The following is a 21741-nucleotide window of genomic DNA, read 5'->3' as shown; positions in this document are numbered from 1 at the left end:
AAAGAAAGAAAGAAAGAAAGAAAGAAAGAAAGAAAGAAAGAAAGAAAAGCAAACGTGGCTGGGTGTAGTGGCTCATGCCTGTAATCCCACACTTTGGGACGCTGAGGCAGGTGGATTGCCTGAGCTCAGGAGTTCAAGACCACCCTGGTCAATATGGTGAATCCCCGTTTCTACTAATATACAAAAAATTAGCCGGGCTTGGTGGCGTGTGCCTGTAGTCCCAGCTACTCGGGAGGCTGAGGCACTAGAATCACTTGAGCCTCGGAGGCGGAGGTTGCAGTGAGCCGAGATCATGCCACTGCACTCCAGCTTGGGCTACAGAGTGAGACTCCATCTCAAAAGAAAAAAAAAAAAGAAAAGAAAATATGCATATATATACACAATGGAACACTACTCTGCCTTTAAAAAGAAGAAAGTCCTGTCATTTGAAACAACATGGTTAAACCTGGAGGAATTTATGTCATGAAGCAAGCCAAGCACAAAAAGACAAATACTGCATGATCTCAATTATATGTGGAGTGTAAAAAAGGTGAGCTCATAGAATCAAAGAGTAAAATGGTGGTTACCAGAGGCTGGGGTGGGTGGAGGGGTTGGGAGATGTTGGTTAAAGGATACATAATTTTAGTCAAGCAGAAGCAGTAAGTTCCACAGATCTATTGCACCTTGTGGTGAGTACAGTGAATAACAATACATTGTATACTCAAAAATTGCTGATAGATTTTAAGTGTTTGCACACAAAAAATAAGTATGTGAGATCCTATACATTAAATAATGTAGCCATTCCACAGTGTATCAAAACATCATGCTATATACAATAAATACAAACAATTTTTGTCAGTGAAGCACACACACACCCCTGACTGTATCAGAATATCCTCCATTGCCTCACCCTCCATTTCCCTCACATCAGGAAGGTAAGGTGGTAGTAACGATGAGGAAGAAAGAAAAGATAGGTAAGATGGTATCTGCACAAATACACGTGTTCACACATACATGCACACACATATACTCACACCCCACATGCACACGCATGTGCACACACACACACCGACACCCCTCAGCTTCTCCAGCAAGTTCACAAAGGCTGGAGAAAATGAAAAGCACAGAAGCTTGAAGCAAGAAGCTCTTTTCTCACATCCAACATGGATGGAAGTACTTTAGCAGAACGTGATCATCAGCTCCAGGATTCCCACAGTCACCTCCGTGAAGCCCTTGCCCACTTCCCCGCTCCCAGGGCATCCTCAACACAGGTCTTGTGGGTTTCAGATCTATAGAGACACGTCTCCAGCCTCCCCTCAGCATCATCCCTAGAGCAGGACATCATCGCTCCTCAGCATGGCATTCAAGCCATTTAAGATGTGAATCTTTCTTCTGCTTCCCCTCATGCCTGTCCATCCAGACAACCCAGACCCCTTATCACCCATACACTGGATTTCTCACCTCTAAGCCTTGCTTGTGTTGACGCCACCCCGCAGAAAGCTGCCCAACCCCCACTCTGCTTACCCCTTCCCCATCTCTATTTAGCAAGCTCTGTCTGTCTGTTTTAATGTAAACCCCCCATCTGCCTCCTTTGTGCTCCTTCCGCCCCCCCTCCCCCCACCCTGTTTACCACTACACAGAAGCCTCACCTTCCACCTAAGCCCCATCTCCCCTGCAGGTGGGAAGGGGCGGCACAGGGTCCTGCTCACCTCCCAGGCCTCATTTAGAAGACTCTAATACTCAGCAGTTGAAATGCATTTATAAGGTTGGTTTATTGTCCATTAAACCAGGAGTTCTCAGATTGTAAAGTGAATAACATGGGGAGGGAGAGGTGTGACTTAAAATTGTAAGCTCTCAGAGATTCTGGTTCAATAAATCTGGGTATGGCCCTGAAATCTGCCTTTGTAACAAGCACTCTATTATACACACATGAATCTGATACAGATGACCTGTGGATCACACTTAGAGGAACACTGCTAAGCAATTAACTTATAACAAATGCCCCAAAATTGTTTGCTCATTCATTCATTCCAATGTCTGTCTTCCTACTATATGCCTACCTAGGTACTTGGAGGAATAAAGAAGAGAATCAAGAATTGGATCTTACCCTGAGAGTTTATCTAACACAGGAGTTAAGACATGGATATAAATCACCAAAGTAAACCAAGGTACGATACAGAAAGTAACAAATGCTGTCAGAGCACAAAGATCATGAGCGACAAAAATTCAGAGGAGGGAGAGAAACCAAACTGAAGACAAAGAGATGGAAGGGAGGGGAGAGGCCAGAACGGCAAGCCAAGATGAGGTTCTGAGAATGGGAAACTGATCAAGAAAGTCAAACTCTACAAAGGGCATGGGAATTTAGGCCTGTCAACAGTCTTTGGACTTGATGAGTAGGAGGTCAAGCAGATCTCAGAGAGTGGAGGATGAAAATCAGACAGCAAATAGTTAAAGGGGAAGTGAAGGCAGAGTAAAGTGTGTGGGGGCGGGGAGCACAGAGAAGGGAGGCATCGGGATCAGGGAGAGGAGTCAGTGGGATGACACAGCACTGAGAACGATTTTCCAAGAGCTGAGAAGGATTTTATCCTTTGCTATATACCATGCCCTACAATCTGTGAGGCAAGAAAATAGAACCAATCATTCCGGGTGAAATCTCAAATTAAGGCATAGTAGCCTTCAAAGAAATGAAAGAAGAACACGCATAGCAATGATGGAAAGAGATCCCAATCAGAAAGTTTCAGGGATCCCAGTTCTTCCTGGTGCAAAGCTGTCCCCTGATGTTCCAGGGAGCTGGAAACAAAGGGATAAGAAGGCTATGCATATCCACAAAGAGAGTATGTATGCCCCTACTTCCTCTCCTTTCAGAAGAGATAGCCTTCCGGTTTTTTGGGTTTTTTTGTTTTTTGTTTTTGTTTTGTTTTGTTTTTTTTCATAAAAGAAAATCTCTGCTGGACACAGAATAGAGTCCTGACTCCTAAGCATGGTCCACAGGCCCTCCACAATCTAATGTTCAAGTGCTATCCAGCCTGATTTGCTTGCCATTGTGGCCCCACAAATATCTTAGCCTCACATGCCTACCCTTAGCCACATTCCTTCCACCTGTCCATTCCCTCAGCCTGAGCCATTCGCACCTCCAAGCCAATGCACACAGGGCTGCCCTGCATGGAACACCTTTTTCCAAACATTTTCCCCTCATTCAGATACCCTTGCCTAACTACCAGGCCTTTATGCTGTAGATCAAGTGTTTCCTCTCCACCTCACTTCCTCATTCATGTTTCCCCAGCTACACCTTCCTCTGCACTGCATTTTCACAACACTCAAGGAATCCTTCTACCTTGGCATTCATCGCACTGTGAAGAAAGCATCCAGCACAGGCCTGCCTCACCTTCAAAACTGTTAGCTCCCTGAGGGTCACGAACCAGTCCCCAACATCCTTCTATTCTTTCAGTCATAACGTTTACTGAGTGCTTGCTATGTGTCAGACAGAATTTATCTGTATTATTTCATTTAATCCTTCATAATTTTATGAAGTTTATCATCCATATTGCAAAGACAAAAACAAAGCCTAGTAGCATTAAGTATCTCACCCAGGGTTACACAGCTGGAAAGTGGAATACTGGTACAGGAACCCAGGTAGTTTCACCTTGCCCTTCAGCCTCCTCCATGCAGCATGGGGAAGGTGTTCAGCTGACATTAGTTGAGTGATAGGGACGGCTAAGAATACTCTCCATCAGTCTAAGAGGGGAGACATCAAGATGATGATGATGATGATGATGAAGACAGTAACAATAACAGTGCATTTTACCAAGCACTTACCATGAACTGGGCTCTGGGTTAGGTGATTTACCTGGATTGTCTCACTGAATCCTTATCTTATGAGATAGATATTTTTATTAGTTCCCATGCATAATGCAAATATGGAGGCCCAAAGATGATAAGTAAAAGAACTCAGATACGAACCCAGGCAATCTCGCTCTGAGACTCTTACCCACTGGGTCATGCCATCATCTAGGTAAGCTGTGTAAATGAAAACGTAAATGTTTAGAGGCAATGCAAAACCATATGGGAAAGGAGATGGTTAGAGACATTTCTGGGTTAGTAACTTGTCAGTTTTATTCAGGGAATGCCTCCTGGAAGAGCTGGTCCAGAGCTGCATATTTTAAAGAAAGGAAGGATAAATCAGGAAGCTCCGCAGGGATAAGACTGGATGATAAAGTGCTGGTGAAGGTGTAACCATAAATATTCAACCATATCCAATTACTAGCATCTCTGTGCTTCCATTTATCTTTAGTTCCCATCCCTATGAGACAAAACAAGTATGATTTCAGAGGAAGCTAAAGTCTAACTGAGGAATGGAACCTGTGAGGTATCACACAGCACCTGGACTGTGATCTGAACTAGCAGCCTTCCACACTGCTGAGTGCTAATGCACTATATCTGTGGGGCCCAGTCTGACCCCAAATGGATACACACAGGTCCTCCAAGATCAGTTCCCCTCTTCCTCCTCAGCAAGGATTTTTAGTGAATTTTAGCTGGGCACATTATAACCCAGAAAAAAGACATTTCCATGAAACTCTGAGTAGCCATGTGAATAAGTCCTGATGAACAGATGTAGGTAGAAGGACTACCATGCAGGACTTCGGCTATCCCTAAAGGGGTAACTGTGTGGTTAAGGAAGTGAGAGGGGAAATGGGAGGTGATCCTATCCACTGTTGCCTGGAATAGACATGATGGCAAAACTCAAGCAGCCATATTAAGCTCCTTTCTGCTAAGGAGGGCAGAAGAACAAAACATAAGGTGCTTAGGGCCCAGAAGACTTTGTGAGACCAGCCCAGTAGCTCTGGGATGACAACCTCCAGACTTCTATGTGAAAGAGAAACCAATTTCAGTCACTGTTATGTCAGGTTTTCTATCATTTGCAGCTAAACATAATCCCAACTAGTACAAATAGGAATAGTCACTTTTAACTTAAAAAAAAAAATTCCCAGACTTTCAGACTTTCGTCATAATACAAGTGGAGTATCTTTTACCTGAAATGCTTGGGACCAGAAGTGTTTCAGATTTGAGGTTTTTGCAGATTTTAGAATATCTGCAGAATACATATGGTTAAGCATCCCTAACCCCAAAATCTGAACTCTAAAATGTTTCAATGAACATTTCCTTTGAGCACCATGTCAGCATCTAAAAAGTTCCAGGTTATATTATCAACATTAGGAATGTTCAACCTGTAATTAAACTTTGAGTATTTCTTGACCTTAAAAACACAAGAGAACAAAGAGCCTCTATGTATCCAACAAAGCTTTTTCATGAATTAACTAAATTTAAAAGATTTTTAATTTGCTTTTTCACAATGGCATCTACATATATTTGAAAATAGTATTTTTTGGACAATTGACACTACAATAATTTTCAGGCTCCCCACCAAGGGATCAGCCCAAGATTTGGGGAACCCCTGCCCTAAATGACACAGGGAGGTCAAAGAAAAGTTTCCTGGAGGAAGCGAAGTTTGAGCTATGCCTTAAAGGCTAAGCATTAAGTTGCCAGATGCACAGGAAAGGACAATGAAAGGACACTAGACACAGGGAACAGCAAAGGTAAAGGCATGGTGAGGATACTATTAGTTCCTACTGGATTACAGTCTTGGAGACCAGTCTTAAACCTTGGTCCTTTTCACAGTAATCAGCAAAATGCCTTGTACTGATTAACCAAATGAACATAAGAATAAATGAGTATGAAGAAGCCAAAGAAAGTTAGAAGAAAGTTATTTTGTGAATCCTACAGTGACGATAATCTGTAAGACTTAAAGTCCTAAGATCTTGGGCCAAAAGAAAATGAACACAATAAGAACAATTTTGCACACTATTCCAATTTAAAAGATTAAATAAGCTTAACCAAATGGTAAGGACCAGGGCTTTCCAGAATAGTAATAAAACCAAGATTCTGGATCACATGCTTGACAGGTAGATTTCATTTTATGCTCTACATATTTTTTTTTTTTTTTTTTTTGGAGACAGAGTCTCGCTCTGTCGCCCAGGCTGGAGTGCAGTGGCGTGATCTCGGCTCACTGCAAGCTCCGCCTCCCGGGTTCATGCCATTCTCCTGCCTCAGCCTCCCAAGTAGCTGGGACTACAGGCGCCCACCACCACCCCCAGCTAATTTTTTGTATTTTTATAGAGACGGGTTTCACCGTGTTAGCCAGGATGATCTCGATCTCCTGACCTCGTGATCCGCCCGCCTCAGCCTCTCAAAGTGCTGGGATTACAGGCATGAGCCACCTATGTATTTTTTTGCACTGAAATACACAGAAGAACTTACACAAAGTTTATATCAGAGCCCTTTACTTATTAATTTTTAACATTTGAATAAATAATTCTATATTTAAGGGCACCACTTTCTTTTTTTTTTTTTTGAGGCGGAGTCTTGTTCTGTCGCCCGGACTGGAGTGCAGTGGCCGGATCTCAGCTCACTGCAAGCTCCGCCTCCCGGGTTTACGCCATTCTCCTGCCTCAGCCTCCCGAGTAGCTGAGACTACAGGCGCCCGCCACCTCGCCCAGCTAGTTTTTGCATTTTTAGTAGAGATGAGGTTTCACCGTGTTAGCCAGGATGGTCTCGATCTCCTGACCTCGTGATCCGCCCGTCTCGGCCTCCCAAAGTGCTGGGATTACAGGCTTGAGCCACCGCGCCCGGCCTAAGGGCACCACTTTCACTGCCTCCTAAAGGTAAGTATACTTGGTTGACTTGAAAGGGCAGTGTTTTTTCCAGTTTGCATTTATTTTTTGTTCAAACAAATGAAAAGTCTATTCTTCGTTGTGCAGGAAAATGCAAAGCAGATTTAGAGGGTGCTTATGGGTTTCTTTCACCTCTCCCTCAAGAAACTGGTAAGACAGGAATGTGACAAATTGCACAAGGTTTATAAAATAATAATTTGGCTTTTATCGCGATTAGAAAGTTGGCTGACTGAACAGAAACTTACATAAAGTTCAGAAATAGACCCCCAGACACACAGGAAGCTACAATTAGTTGGGGAGTCATATGGGAATTTCAGGGCTTCACTGGTTGAGAAGCAAACAACGCAAAGACAGAGGACACTCCACAAGGGAAGAAGGATTTGTAGGGTTTCTGGCCTTACATATTTTGTTAAACAATAGCCAAAAAATAAGACAAAATAAAAATATCACTATAAATGTTTTCTTATCTAACACTATTGGAGCAAACAATAAAGAACCAATAATGGCCAGGTACAGTGGCTCACACCTGTAATCTCAGCACTTTGGGAGGCTGAGGCAGGAGGACTACATGAAGCCAAGAGTTCAAGACCAGCTCTGGCAATACTGTGAGACTCCATCTCTACAAAAAAAAAAAAAAAAAAATTTTTTTTTAATTAGCCATGTGTGGTAGTGTACACCTATAGCCCCAGTTACTCAGGAGGCTGAGACAGGAGGATTGGTTGAGCCCAGGAGTTCAAGATTATAGTACTCTATGATCACACCAACACACTGCAGCCTGGGCAAAGAGCAAGACTCTGTCTTTAAAAAAAAAAACTAATAAGATAGGATGCTGGATGCTGTTAGTTATTTGAAAAGTTACAGAAATCATTCAAATAAATTTCTTTGGAAGATAAAATAAAACAACAAGAAAGTTAAATACTAATGACATACTTTACAGTTGTCTCATGCTTTATTTTCACATACACTGTTTCATTTGAAACAGTTTTTGCAAATGTCAGAGTAATTTTTAATTCCCTTATCAGATAGATTTTTTATTTACTCAAATAATTCCCAAACAACTGTTGAACACAAAGCACTATGGTAGGTGCCCTAGAGAATACAAGAAGAAAATCTAAACCCCCAATGAACCCTGATGCCTAGGCTGCAGCAGGCTAACAGGAGAGACTTGCTGAATGAATGAATGGTTTTTCCTGGAGTAGTCCTCTGCTACCCATCAATATGGCAACTTCCTACTCATTCTTCAAGGCCCAGTTCAAATGTTACTTCCTATTGAACATTCCCTTTTTTGTACCCCATTGAATAAATTGCCCCCTGATCTGTGTCCCTGAAGTGTTCTATACAAATACTCATGAAGATACTTGTTGCCTTATGGTTGTTTACTTACCTGCTTGTCCCACTGAAGTGGGCTTAAAGGACCGTGACCTATTCATTTTTTATTCCCCAGCATTTAGTATAGTGCCTGGCACCCAGCAGGGGTTCAGTTAGGTGTTTGGGTTAATCAAATAAGTCCATTGCTTTCAGAATAATAGAGGAGATGATGTATATACTTAAGCTCAGAATCGATGAAGCTTCAAGAAAATAACTGCTTAGATGAAGCTCTAAGTTTGTGTTGTTTTTTCCCCTCCAGGCCATGCCAAACATGAGCCAGCAGTCCACAATGGAAGGACAGTAAAGACTACCTCCAGAAAGCTCTAGAATGGGGACTTGGGGGGAAATGGGATTTTAAGTTCAGTTCTCAGTTATCTAAAATTAAGGCAGCCTTAGTAAAACCACCGAAGGGATCTAAAATGACTGGAGAATGGTTAGAGACCTGGTTATCTAGAAAGAGGGGGATTCTAGAGACCATACATAGCCACTTAAAAAGCAGGGGTGTGTCTGTAGTCCCAGCTACTCAGGAGAGGATTGTTTCAGCCCAGGAGTTTCAGGTGGGCCTGGGCAACACAGCAAGACCCAGTCTCCAGGAAAAAAAAAAAAAAAGGTGGGGATGAGTATGTTAAGTGACTATACTCAGTATACTCAGTAGCCTAGTTTATGGAAATATGTTCTTTTTGTACTTTCCACAGACACCAGCTAAAACAGTCATATTCCCTTCTTCATAACAGAGCAGCTCAGAGGAGTATGTACATATGTGTGTATACACACAGGTACCTGTTTTGCTTTTTAGAAACAGGGCCGTGCTATGTTGCCCAGTCTGGATTTGAACTCCTGGGCTCAAGCGATCCTTCCACCTTGGCCTCTGGAGTAGCTGAGACTACGGGCTTGTGCCACCATGCCCAGCCACATGTGTGTGTTGAATACTCATTCTGTACCAGGCAGTGTGCTAAGCCTGGAGGGAAAAGTCATCACCCATGGCCTAGCAAGTGCAATTCTGAAGAGGGAAGTAATCCCCCAGGACAAGTTGACACCCACTTAGAGTATGAGCCACTTGGTTCCCAGAGGGGATAAGTACCTTTCCCAAAGTCACATAACACAGCAAAGTTAGACCCTCAGTTTAGTGTTCCTCCCACCAGCTGATTCCATGGCTTTCTCTACTGATTAACAGAACCAGCTAATGGCCCTTCAATAATCCCACGCTCACAATGCCACAGTAAGATTTAAAGGTAGCTTGTATTTTAGTTATACCTAATCCAGGTCTGTGACAGGGATAAAGGAAAATCCTCAGAGTCCTGGATTCCAAGGGAGGTCTGAAGTCTACTCCCGCCTGGGCCCTAATCCACAATCTGTCTACACAAGACATCTCAGCTAGCTTTATTCTGGTGCTTCCTGCACTTGGATGAGAGACAGGAAGCAGCACATCACACTTACCTGAGTGAGGTCTCTGGCAGTTACAGTGTTCCACAAGCACTGGTCAGCCCCGTCAACTCAATCTAAAGCAGTTTAATCAGTCGCTGCAAAAGTTACACTGCCCTTGAAGAACAGAAAGATAAAGACAGCCCAGACAATCCCAAGGAAAGTGGTAGGTTGAAGTTTTGTTTAATGCAAGGCATTACCTCCCCCGTGGCTTTAGGCACAGCAATAGTCACCTGCTAAGGAATTGCTTTGATGGATGAGATAAGACTCAGGTAAGCAATAGGGAGCCCAAAGGTTAGTGGCAAGAGCCTTTCACTGAAGGGAAGAAAAAACTAACAAAAAAGGGGTTTACTTCACAACCACTTTCAAACTAAATTCCATGGGGATAGTCAAGAATGCATGTTCTTATTAATCTGAGACAGAAAAAGAAGTCTAGGCACATAGATGTTTAACACATTATTACTTATGGCATTAAAAAACTGGAAACAATCTCTGTATCCAAAAACAAGGAATTGGTTAGAAAATTTTGGTACATCCATATGACAGAATCCAGCTCTGTGATGAGAAGACCTCATGCTGAAGACCCAAGTCTTGTTTAAATCGATCAATAAAAGCATATCCAGCAGCCATTAAAAGTTATCTCATGTATGATTCCATTTATATGAAATATCCAGAGCAGATAAGTCTACAGAGACAGAAGGTAGATTGTTTGGATTCCAGAGGCTGAGAGAAATGGGAAAAACTGGCTTAGCAGATAAGGGTTTTTACTTTGGAGTGATGGGACTATTCTGGAACTAGACAGAGATGGTGGTTGTACAACACTGTGAATGTGGTGAATGCCACTGATTTGTTGACTTTAAAATAGTTAATTTTACATTACATGAATTTTACCTCAATAATTGTCTTTTCTTTTCTTTTTTTTTTTTTTTTTTTTTTTTTTGAGATGGAGTCTCGCCCTGTCACCCAGGCTACAGTGCAATGTCACAATCTCAGATCACTGTAACCTCCACCTCCTGGGTTCAAGCAATTCTCCTGCCTCAGCCTCCTGAGTAGCTGGGATTACAGGCATGCACCACCACGCCTGGCTAAGTTTTTTGTATCTTTAGTAGAGACGGGGTTTCAACATGTTGGACAGGTTGGTCTCGAACTCCTGACCATGTGATCTGCCCATCTCGGCTTCCCAAAGTGCTGGGATTACAGGCGTGAGCCACTGTGCCTGACCTTACCTCAATAATTTTTTAAGATCATGTCTCAGCCAGGCACAGTGGCTTACGCCTGTAATCTCAGCACTTTGGGAGGCCAAGGTGGGAGGACTGCTTCAGCCCAGGAGTTCAAGACTAGCCTGGGCAACAGGACAAAACCTCGCCTCTACAAAAAATTTAAAACATTAACTGAGCATGGTGGCACACACCTGTAGTCCCACGTACTCAGGAGGCTAAGGTGGGAGGATCAACTGAGCCTGGAATGCTGAAGCTGCAGTGACCCATAGTCGCACCACTGCATTCCAGCCTGGACAACAGAGCAAGACTCTGTCTCAAAAAAATTAAAAATTAAAATAAAAAAGATCATGTTTCAGAGGAAAACTTTGTATCATAATGCAATATTTATGGGATTTTTAAAGTAAGAACAGAAAAAAGAATATCTGCATATGCATGATTCCAAGTTGTGGTGAGGAATAATGTGCCTATATGCATGAGAAAGGAAAGACTGGCAGTGTAGACACACAAACAGCCACAAAGAGTGATTAACTCTGGGTGGAGGAATAATTAGTATAATTTTTACTTTCCATATCTGTGCTTTTCCTCTGTATTTCCCAAATTTTCCACAGTCTAATATGCATTCTTTCTGTAATAAGAAATAGAACTATTCTGCAAGTGCAAGATATACAGATGTATATATGGAGAATGTAAGACCTCAATAATATTTTAAATGTCCCCAAAATCTAGATGGAAATATGCTAAAATCGTAGCTATCATAATCCAAGGTGATAGGATTATAGGTGACTTATTTTCTACTTTGCTAATTGCTCAATTGCATAGCCGATGTAACCAGAGGAAAAAATACTGAAAAGAAGAAGAAACATGAACGCTCTAACCCAGAAGCAGAATGGGCAGTACCCACTGCAAAAACAGAAGTGTCAATGCTGGGGTGGGTGGGGGGAAAGAGGCCTAGAGCCCTACCTAAGCCAGGAAGCTCCTTTTGTTTACACTTGCTGGCTGGCCACCTGCCATTGCACCCTTTCAGACGTTAGCCCAGCTTCTCGGACACCACTGTCATTTTGTTTTGTTTTTTTTTTTAACTTTTATTTTAGGTTTGTGGGTACATGTGAAGGTTTGCTACATATGTAAACACATGTCACATGGGTTTGTTGTTGTACAGATTATTTCATCACCCAGGTATTAGGCCCAGGACCCAATACTTATCTTTCTGCTCCCTTCCCTCCCCATGCCTTCCCCCTCAGGTAGACCCCAGTGTCTGTTGTTTCCTTCTTTGCTCTCAGGAGTTCTCATCATTGAGCTCCCATGTCTACTTACTTTCAATCTCTCTCCATCCAGTCAGTGGGAATGGATGGAACTGTTAATAAACATGACAACTGGAAAGATAATTCAAATCCTGTCTTCTTTGTGCCAGATTACCTCAGAAAACTGCAGAAAACATGTTTGTAAATGTTTAATAAAATTCACAGAGCCAAGAAATGTGCCTACATGCTTGGATTATCTTTTTCCAGGCTCAGCACCCAGTGCGGGTGATGTGTGAGAGGCCAGGCCAGTAGCAAATCAAGTTTGAAAAGCTGGACTAAGGAGAGCCATAAGAAGTAACATCAGGTCTGAACACCCAGGACAGTAACAGACGAGAATAATGAACCTGAATTGGCTCCGTGAAACCACAGTGGTATTGAAACCACCTTCATTAGAAAGGCTAGAGCAACAAAAGGCCCACTCAGTTGAAATCTAATCTGTGTTAATTAACGCCCCCGAGAATGAAAACACTTCTTTATCAGTGTGTGGTTCCTGACTAAAGCTCTCCCATAAAACCTGCTCAGAGAGGGCGTTGCCAGCTTCCGTCAGCAGCCCTGGAGGACTGTACTTACTTCCCCCCAGGTGCCAGGAGGCAGGGACTGCCTCCCCAGGTCAAGCCAAACGGAAGGAGCCCAGGTAACGCTGCAGGATTTTCAGAGCTAAAACCTACTGCCCGCAAGGGATCTACTGACAGACCAGAAGATGTGCAGTGGCAGGTCCTGCCCCCCCAACCTCACTCCTGTGCCCTCCTTTCGCCGGCCCAGGCTGTGTGCGTGCACACACGCCTCCACATCCACAAGGGCTCTCATGCCCTGCTCTGCTCCAGCTTCACTCTCCACTTTAGGCCACTTTCCTTTCAGGGGACTCCCTTTACTCCTGAATGCTGACTCTGTTCTCTTTTGTCCAGAATGCATGGCACCCCCACCAGCTCCCCTGCTTCCACAGCCAGGACACAGCCTCAAGTCCCACCGCCCTGGAGAAACATGCTACAGTTCCCAAGTGTCTGGCACCCAGAGCAGGAGGCATGGGCCCCAGAAGCCTGAGCTGGGCCAGGAAGTGGGAATGAGATAAGCCATCTAGATTCCAGATTCTCCCTGTATTTACTCAAATGTTTCCTGAGTTCTGAGTTGGGGGGCGGGGGAAGAAGGGAACATACACACCCCACCCACCTACACCCCCATTGGCAGAAACAAGCACTGCAGAAGGTCACAGATGAGGGAAGCGTTGCCCTAGAGGTTCTAGGAAGGCCCTTCCCTCATCTGTGACCTTCCCATGTGAAGTATCCAGCACATAGTCTCCTGCAACAGTAGGTGCTAACTATAAACAGGTGACTGCAGGGCAAAGAGGAGAAAGGGGAGCCACAGCCCAAGGTGATACTCAACCCCCAGGTCCCTGCTCAGCCACAGGAGAGGTGCTTAAATAATAAATAACAAACAACAACGACTGTGTAACAGCTACACCCCATGGCTGAGGCCTCCCAATGCCTCAGGGCGGGAACACTGCCATGAGGGACCCTACCTTCACCCCTAACAGACAGATGGGAACACTGAAGCACACAGGGCGCTGGCCTAGGCTGGAAAAGCAGCTCTCACTCCAGTTACCGCAACTCCTTGAACCCAAGCTCTCCTGAAACTTCCAGCTTCCTTTCACCACCTCAGCCCCTGCCCGTCTTTCCTCCACAAGAGACCCAGCCAGCAAGTCCCCCTCCATTGGCTCCGTGAAACCACAGTTTCCAGGGGTGGAAGGCCACCGCCCCTGTGCCCTAGGAGGGGGTCTCTGGCTAAAAAGCCTGATTCTCTGAAACATTCCCCCTCATTATCAGCTTTTTTCCAAATCCAAAACACAAAACCCTCAAGTTTTAGAAAACTTGGGTCATTTAGCAAAGTTTCCTCAGTGAGGTCCCCAAACCACCCTGTCCCCATCCCCAGCCCCCAGTCCCCAGTCCCAGCTGGTTTCTCTGCCACTCACTGGGATGACCAAGGCTCCAGAAGAAAGGACAGAATCTTGGTGACTCAGTCAGGCAGGGCTACGGAAAGCCCGCCCCAGTGCCTTGAGGTGGTCCTAATGCCAGTCTATGCTCAGCTCATCCGAGAGTAAGTCTCAAAGAGGGGAAAAGTACCTGCTTCTCACAGCCGCCCTGGCCTCTCAAAGGCTATGAGCCTTCCTCAGCTTCCAACCAGGCAGCCAACAGCTCCGGAGAGTTTACAGTTACGGGCAACAGGCAACCGGAGAAGTGGCCCAGAAAAGAGGCCCTCCAGCCCTGCACCCACCCCTGGCCATGCCTGGAGGGGGATATCCTGAGCCATTATTCTCCCCTGGGAAGTATCATCCCCAGAAGGGGATGGAGTTGTTTCAGCCTTAGTCCTCAGACACACCCTGGCATCATCAAAGTGGGAGACAGGATTCTGGCAGGGCCCGGCGTGTAGAAGGTCACAGCAGCCCCATGGCATCTTCCTGGGAGAGGGTGAAAAGGCCATGGACTTTTGAGTCAGATGGTCCTGAGATGAAATTCAGGTTCTGCCATAATTCATGATTTAACTTAGACAAGTCTTTCACCTCTCTGTGCTTCAGTTTTCTCACCTGGAAATTGGGATCAGTAGCACCTGCCTCATTGGTTGCTGTGAGATTACATGAGTAAAACACCTATGGAAGGGCCTGGCACATAGTAAGTACATGACAAATATGTCCTGTTGGGCCTGACCACAATGCACCAGGTATAAAGCAGGAGCCTAAATTGCAAAATCAAGCTGATCTCATCCCACTTCAGAAGGGAGGAAATGGGGGGAAGCAAGGCAACCATTAATCGATCCTTTTTCCTAAAACAGTCCCCTGTGCTTCAGATGAGAAGGCAGCCTGTGGCTTTGGCATAAATGACTGATGTACATGGTGGCCAAGTGCTAGAGACAAACTGCCTGGATTCCAATCCCATCTTTGCCTCTTGCTGGCTGTGTGGCCATGAGGGGGCTAATTAGCCTATGTTTTCTCACTCTGAATGGGCATTATCACAGTGTCCACCTGATGGAGCTGTTGTGAGATCACTTCTGTAAAAAGACTCTTGGGGACAGGTCAATGAGCAGTAAGTGCCCAATATCTTTCCACCATGGTTATTATCTTCACTGTGCAACACTCACTCCCCAAAACAACCTTAAGTCCTCACTCCCTGAGAACTCGAGTTCTGCCTGTAGCCACAAGCACCTTATTTTTGGATACAGTCTCACACCACTGCCCAGGCTGGAGTGCAGCAGTGTGATCTCAGCTCACTGCAACCTCTACCTCCTGGGTTCAAACGAATCTCCTGCCTCAGCCTCCCGAGTAGCTGGGAATACAGGTGCATACCACCATGCCCAGCTAATTTTTATAATGTTAGTAAAGATGGGGTTTCATCATATTGGCCAGGCTGGTCTTGAACTCCTGACCTCAAGTGATCCACCTGCCTTAGCCTCCACAAGTGCTGCAATTACAGGCATGAGCCACTGCGCCCGGCCCACAAGCACTTTGATGTGGGCCTTGGGCAGCCTCCCTTGAACTTGTGTTTCTAAGAATGTCTCATGCACCCACATCTCCCAAAAGCAACAACAACAACAAAAAGAAAATCACAATGCTCAAGATATGGGGACTGGCTACTAGTGCCTTGGGAACTAGATGGCACTGAGTGGAGCTCTGAATTAAAGATACACGAGAAGCAAATGCATACTTGTTCCTCCCACTGCAAGACAATCAGAGTGATGAGGAGCAAGGCAGCCACTGCAACCCTCTGGATTCAGCCTCCTCATCTGTAGACTAAGTGGCCTTCCACTCCTTGACCCAGGATGTATCACGGAATGACAAGGCCTTGGACACAGCGCAGTCCTCCTAGAGGAGGGCCATGCCACTTCTGTGCAGCTCCAGGACTGGGACAGGGGTGGTGACATTGGAAAAGCAGAGAAGCAAGCGCCTGACCGATAACCATATTTGGTATTTTCTTGACTTCAGCATCTTTTATTTTTAGAGGTATGTGTTCCAGTTTGGTTGAGGTAGCTGCAGGTTCCTTGTACCTTGCTTAATTTAGGACTTTTTTTTTCTTTTTTGAGGGTGGAGTAGGAGTTAAATACAGCTTTACTCAGCCACCCCCTGGATTCTAAGCCCTAAATTTAACTCCAAAGAAATCTGTTTTGCCCTACTTCATGATTCCAAACCTTAGACAAAAACTATTACTTGTTTCTGCAAATCAGACAGCCCTGACAACGGAGCACCAGGGAGGTGTGTCCTCCATCCTGGGGTGCTGGGTTGCAACACTGGAGCTGTTGTCAGCTGACTGGGGAGAGGGGCAAGAGGAGGAACAAACGGCCCTACTTTGTGGCCTAAATCTTGATGAACATGTCCCCTGAGGAGCCGGGAGAGCTATTTGTACAGCCAGTCAGAATGGCCAGGGTGTGGCCACAAGTGTCCCATTCTAGCAGCCCTAATCTGGCAGCAGGTGTCCAAAAGGATAGGGACAGCCTGGCATCTGATCAGTAGGTGCACTGCATTTGGACAAAAGAATTAACTACCCGTCTCTTCAACCCTGCCCCCAGCCACCTCTCGTTGCTTTTATGTTTAAGGTTTTTTCTTACTTTATTACATTCACAATGTTGTGCAACCATTGACACTATGTTCGTAAAACTGTCACCACCTCAAACAGAAGCACTATTAGTTATCAACAACCCCCCATTTCTCCCTTCCCTCAGGCCCTAGAAACCTCTAATCTACTTTCTGTTTCTATGTATTTGACTATTCTAGGTATCTCATATAAGTGGAATAATAGAATTTGTCTTTTGGTAATTGGCTTATTTTACTCAGCATTATGTCTTTGAAGTTCCTCTGTGTTGTGGCATGTGTCAAAATTTCCTTCCTCTTCAGGGCTCAGTAATATTCAATTGTATGTATATATCACATTTTGTTGATCCATTCATCTGTTGATGGAAACTTGAGTTCTTTTCACCTGTTGCCTATCATGAATAATGCTGCAATGAACCTAAGTGTACAAATATCTGTTTGAGCTCCTGCTTTCAATTCCTTTGGGTACACACCTAGAAGTGAGATGGCTGGATCACAGGGTAATGTTGTTTAGATTTTTGAAGAACCACCAAAGCAGGGCAGCTGCACTATTTTACATTCCCACCAGCAATGCACAACACACAAGAGTTCCAATTTCTCCACATCCTCACCAATCCTTGAGCTGTACCCAAGCCCAGGAAACAGCCTTTCCCTCATACTCCAGGACGTCTGCACACTCTTGGGACTGCCTGAGGGGCTTTGGGGTAACAGCAAAGGACTGCAACCTGAGAAGCAACTAGGAGTGTTTCACTCTGGGATTCATTCAGCTTGGTAAAACTCCAGGCAAAAAGCATGAGGGCTGGCTGGGCAGGGCCTTTCCTGCTTCTGAAAATCAGAGTACCTGAAATTGGAGGACCCAGCCAGGTACGCGCTCTCTTACAGGGCTCTGGGCTAAAGTAATAGAGCATTCCTTAGATACTGGGGGGCATCAGGGTCTCCAAAGTGCACAGCACTCAATCCTGAGGTGCTCAAGATGACCCACTGCAGTTCTAGAAGAAAACAGTAGAACATCTATTCAGGTTTATTTTTATGCCATCCTTTTACAATTGTGTGTGTCTTATAGGTACATTAGCACAGCAGGTATGTATATAATTTATAAATGAGCATACATGTGTTGGGGCAAATGCTCATTTATTAATGGGATATACATGATTTAGAAAAAAAAAACAAAAAGGTTTGGGCCAGACACGGTGGCTCATGCCTGTAATCCCAGCACTTTGGGTGGTCAAGGCAGGCAAATCACTTGAGGTCAGGAGTTTGAGACCAGCCTGGCCAACGTCGCGAAACCCCATCTCTGCAAAATATACAACAACAACAATAAAAAAACATAAACCAGGTATGGTGGCGTGTGCCTATAGTCCCAGCTACCCGGGAGACAGAGACACGAGAATCACTTGAACCTGGGAGGCAGAGGTTGCAGCAGTGAGTCAAGATCGCACCACTGCACTCTAGCCTGGGTAACAGAGAGAGACCCTGTCTCAAAAAAAAAAAAAAAAAAAAAAGAGAGAGAGAAGAAGAAGGTTTGAAGACCCCTATCTTAGACCAATTCCTCCTTTGTTGCTGTTTTTTCCCTCCTAATTTTAACATAGTGTACCAATAGCAATGATAAAGATATCTGGGGGAAATAACTCACAAAACCCACCACCCTAATCCCCTTAGTGCCTGACACTTCTCTATTGCCAACTCACCTTTGGGCTCTCCTCCTCCTGGGGGAAGTGAGAGACAGGCATCTGTAGACAGAGATGCAAGGGGAGGGGAGAATGGGCAGTGTTTTTCTTCTCCCTGAGACACCCACCCTACTCCAGCCCAAAGCCCAGAAAACGGAGGTCTATAGCTGAGAAGTGAAGAGCTCAGCTTTGGAATCAGAGGTACCTGTGGGTGGGCAGTAGCAACCCCATTAACTTCTGAGGCAAATTAGTCTATTTCTTTTGGCCTCGATTTTCTCACCTATAAAATGGCAACATAATACTAAGCATCTATGTCAGTGAGTGGCTGTAAGGAGTAAATGAGAGAGTCCAGATAAATGCACTCAGTGCACTGCCTGCCCAGTACATTCCAACTCTTTTAATAAAACAGGTAGGAAGGGCCAAGTGCAGTGGCTCACACCTGTAATCCCAGCACTTTCGGAGGCCAAGGCACGCAGATCACCTGAGGTTGGGAGTTCGAGACCAGTCTGGCCAACACAGTAAAATCCCATCTCTACCAAAAATATAAAAATTACCCGGGAGTGGTGGTACATGCCTATAGTTCCAGTTACTTGGGAGGCTGAGGCAGGAGAATCACTTGAACCCAGGAGGTGGAGGTTGCAGTGAGCCGAGATTGCACCCTTGCACTCCAGCCCGGGCGACAGAGCAAGACTCCATCTAAAACAAACGAACAAACAAACACATGCACAAGACACAGGAGAAGGAAAACCCTAGATAGAGGTGGAGAGAGTGAGGACAGATGCAGGAATGGAGGCATGGTTGTATATGTGTGTGTGTGTGTGTGTGTGTGTGTGTGTGTGTCCAGCTGCTCAGTTATAAGAAACACCCCACTTATCCCACAAATATCTACCAGGCAACCACTAGTGTGACACACCTTGAGGGATGAAGATATGAGTCAGGCAGAAAGTCCACCCTGTGGAGCTCATTTCCAGGGGCCACACTGTGAACCAGAAGCCCACTAGGGCACCGGGAAGAGCAAGCAAGGCTCAAGGGCATCTGGAGTCACTAGCCAACGTGCACAAGTAAAAGTGGGAGCTAAAGCGGAGGGGGCTTAACTGAGATCCAAGGCCTCTAACAAGAGGTACCAATCTGCAGTAACACACACCACTGAGAATCCAAGTGGAGTTTTGGCTTCTGTTTCCTTAAATTTTCCATGCAGACTTTTTTTTCCCAACCTTTCGTCTTTTCTAAAGTAAACTCTGCAGAACTTTGTCATCTCAGATATCAGAGCAGAAACTCCATTGCCTGCTTTATTCCTTCAATCAGCCCCACCCCTGCTCTGGCCATGAAGGTTGTATTGTTGTCCTCTGACTGGAGCCTGCCTGAATTCAGGCCCCCTTTTCTACTGCCGCCACCTTCTTTGGCTATCTCACAGCAAGAAGAGCTGCCCCAGCCTTGTGGCTTCATGAAGTGGCGAAATGGCTTCCTGGTTTATCTACAAATGGGATATACATTAAACTACTTTTCAGGAACAAGGAGCCAAGCATTAGGGCCTCCTGGAAAAGCCATTGAAGACACGGGGCCCTTCAAACTCTCTCAGTCAGCACAAAATCACTGATTCAAACAGAAACGCAGAAAGCATTCTAAGACACACATGCTCTCGATGTCCTATTTTTTAAAATTCCCTATCTTGTTTTTTAAACTGGTTGTTAAATTTCAGCTCAACAACTCATCAAGTACATTATTAACTGGCAAACACTTCTGTGGCTTTGCTAAAGTTTAGAAATGAACATTCCCATTAAAATATAATTTCTCCAGCAACCCCTAGAATAGTGCAGAAACCATTCCATTAGGGCAAACCCCAACTAATCCCACTCCCTACCAGTCAGCCAACACAGGATTTCCCCAAGTTGGCTTCTGTTCTCTTATAGCAAAATAAGCAAAAATCTAGGTGATTCGAATTGACCTTGGGCTGGGTAGCTCTAGGCAGTGCTGGTCGTGCTGTGTCTCTGCCACGCAGGGGAAGGTGAGGGGAGAAAACAGCTCTGCTTAATGCCATGAGGCCCTCCATTCTTGGGGCCCACCCCTCACAAGCCACAGTGTAGGCACAAGTCACCTCCTGCCAGAGAGTCCTGGGCCTCACAGCACCCTAAGTCCAGGAGAAAACAGCCCCCACTCCATCACCCCTGCTTTGCCTCCCTCCATCAGCTCCCCTTCCTCAACACTCAGGTGCACTCCAAACCAGCTTTCTCTGACGGCTAGGCCAGGAGCCCAGAACAAGCCCCACACAAGCACCTGTTTTATGCTCTCCAGGCACCAGAGTGATTCAGGCACCCCCATTTGACACACACACTTGCCAGCTTGCTGCCTCACCCCACCCCCACCAGCCAACTTCAGAGCTTTCTTTAGACTAATTGCCCAGAAAGAGGTACCTATCTAAAGATAAGGAAGTCATTTCCTGTCTGACTACCTCCCATCCTTCCTTGGCATGGAAGGAGGGGCTCAGGGCATATAGGAAAGAGAGGAGGAAGCCTGGAGAGAATGAGGGAAAGAAGAAGGGAGAAGGAGAATAGATAGAACCCCACTTAGCCCAAGCCAAAACCCCAACTGAGATCTAGAACAGGCAGAGGGAATAGAGTGCTAATGGGCTCTACCCACAGGAAATCATCTAGATGTCAAAGGACAGTTGCCAAGATCCTGAGGGGTGTGGCAAATGCAGCTTGAAGTGAGGAGGCCTCACACACCTGCTGACACTCATCAGCAGAGATCTGCCTCCCTCTCCTCCCAAACAACCACAAGGGAAACTGCTGCAGACTCAGTTCTGGACACAGAGACCCATGCACAGCACACACAAGGCTCCACAGTGGGTCACATAGAAAAGGCTGCTCTCCAGCTCTACTCCTGCTCAACTCATGGGCAAGCCAGCACCAAGATCAGGCCTCCTCCTGGCCATGTCCGTGGGCTCAGGTGCTTCCAGGGCAAGGCTCCCTACACTGCCCTCTGTCCTCCAGGGGTCCTCTGGATGCTGTTGTCCAACTCTGTTTCTGCCAGGTCATCTGGGTTGGTTCACCCCATGCCACATCAGATTAATGCAACGTACTGCCAGAATTGCATGCCTGCACACCCTCCTTGAAGAGCTGCTTTGTGTTCCTTGCTTATAATGGAAAAAAACAATTTTTGCAGCTGAACAACACAATTTGGAGTCTTCAATAGAGCAATGGAGGCCAAAGCCATCCAGCACACCCATGACTCCCCCACCACCAAGAGCGCTTGCAATGGCTGGCATGATAGGCCTGCAAACTCAACAAGGCTTATAGGGATTTCCCATGCCCCGCTTGACACTCTATACACTGCAGACTCCTCAGGAACATGCTAGTGCCTGACAGCCTCCAGAAACGGATCTAATACTGCTTTCTCTAATATGCCCCTCATACCCACCTATGCCAAGAAGTCCTTAATGTCTAACCTAGGTCCTTCCTACTTAAGTCCATTTAGGGCCTCAGT

The 21741-nt window shown here is 45.4% G+C and overlaps 1 protein-coding gene across 2 annotated transcripts in view; it reads right to left on the bottom strand.

The window, feature by feature from the left end:
* The window catches only part of PLEKHA7 (pleckstrin homology domain containing A7), a 232345-nt gene that overhangs the window by 165144 nt on the left and 45460 nt on the right, over positions 1-21741 (bottom strand). The gene's annotated exons all lie outside the window — the stretch shown is intronic.

The sequence above is a fragment of the Piliocolobus tephrosceles genome, chromosome 13 (genome assembly GCF_002776525.5).
Source record: "Piliocolobus tephrosceles isolate RC106 chromosome 13, ASM277652v3, whole genome shotgun sequence".
In the NCBI taxonomy this organism is placed as follows: domain Eukaryota; kingdom Metazoa; phylum Chordata; class Mammalia; order Primates; family Cercopithecidae; genus Piliocolobus; species Piliocolobus tephrosceles.
Note: the sequence above shows the minus strand (reverse complement) of the source record. Positions and strands in the feature narration are given on the sequence as shown.